Below are 1,475 nucleotides of genomic sequence, written 5' to 3' on the forward strand. Positions count from 1 at the left end.
ATGGCCCACTGATGTACATTGATGGATTGTTTGACTTTGATCATGTCCATTAAGTTTTTAATGCAGTTCGGCCCACCTGATGATTATACTGGCCTAATTTTCAGCACCGCTGGGGTCGCATACAGCTTGGGATCTATAAAATAAATGGCTTAGATTTCAACATGCACCCCACTGCCCAGGAGAAAGATGGATCCTTGATGAATAGAGGTGGTCCACAGATGTATATTGATCATGGACTGTTTGATCTTCACCATCCAGTTTCACTACATTTCCCGTACAGTTTGGCCAACCTGATTATTAGACGGGGATAATTTTCGGGCCAGGGTACATTCGAGCTTCAATGGATGGCTTGGATCTCCGCATGTGTGTGACTTCAAACATGTAATTTTTTCAAATGCAATGGAAGGGTAAGACTGCTATGATACCTCATCCACAATCTGGTGAGCGGTGAGCAATTTGCATTGAAAAGAATAAAGGGTATCTATCCCACATTGGAAGGGAATGAGAGGGAGGGTAGGAAGAAGGAAGAGTATAAGATAGCGGAAGAAAGAGATGAAAGGTATCTTTGCGCTTGGGGCAATGACGCAGCCAGTGAGGTTATAACCGAGGCGCGTCAATTGCTGGTTGAAAACTATTTCCAAACCCCCTCTTTGGCCAGGGTTCAGCCCTGTGCCACTGAGAATTTCTGAATGGGTCCCCACTAATCATGGGTAAGGCCCTACAATCCTCATAAAAGAATCCAGAGAATCTATCCTACGGGCACTGACGCTCCACGAGCTCCGGAGTTGTACGAATCCTTCAAAGGAAGGAGATCAAAGTTACATGGCCCCATAGTGATGTATTTATTATATCTACACCGTTCATCTATTTTTAGAAATCATTTTAGAATGAATCATATCCAAAGATCATTTGGACCACACCACAAATAGTAACAGAGGTCACAAAGACCTGAATGAAGAGGATAAACAAATTTCATATTGATCCAAAACTTCTGTGACCCCATAAGGGGTTTCAATGGCAGACGTTCAATCCCCCACTGCTTTTTGTAGTGTGGTCCACTTGATAGTTATATCTGTCTTATTTTTTGTCTCAACCCTTAAGACTGGCTCGCCAAATGGATGGACGGTTTGGATATAACACATACCTCATGATTAGACCCACAGAACTTGCTGATGTCAATACACTAGCTATAGCTAGTGTGAGGTACACCAGCCAATCCGCTTCCCTATCCTACAATCCTATCATCCACATGTGCCAGGACTTGACCCCACCACATAAGGCGATTTTTATCTAAGACCAAAGGGTGAGAACTGTAATTGGGCCCATCACATAAGGTGAGTTTTATCCAAGGCCGAAGGGTGTGAGAGCTCAACCTCAACCCGACCCAATTTATTAACAGATCCAAAAGATGGGACCCGGGTCGGGTCCACTGGGTATCTTTGACAGCCCCCGTCCCTGGATTGGAAATCTTGGAG

At 44.3% G+C, this 1,475-nt stretch overlaps 1 non-coding gene across 1 annotated transcript; it reads left to right on the forward strand.

Moving 5' to 3' along the window:
- Window positions 1-561: 561 nt before the first annotated feature.
- On the forward strand, window positions 562-718 carry LOC131226353 (U4 spliceosomal RNA). Its single transcript, XR_009161743.1, has one exon. It is a non-coding gene; the product is annotated as a U4 spliceosomal RNA (small nuclear RNA).
- The last annotated feature ends 757 nt before the right edge of the window (window positions 719-1,475 follow it).

The sequence above is a fragment of the Magnolia sinica genome, chromosome 14 (assembly GCF_029962835.1).
Source record: "Magnolia sinica isolate HGM2019 chromosome 14, MsV1, whole genome shotgun sequence".
In the NCBI taxonomy this organism is placed as follows: Eukaryota; Viridiplantae; Streptophyta; class Magnoliopsida; order Magnoliales; family Magnoliaceae; genus Magnolia; species Magnolia sinica.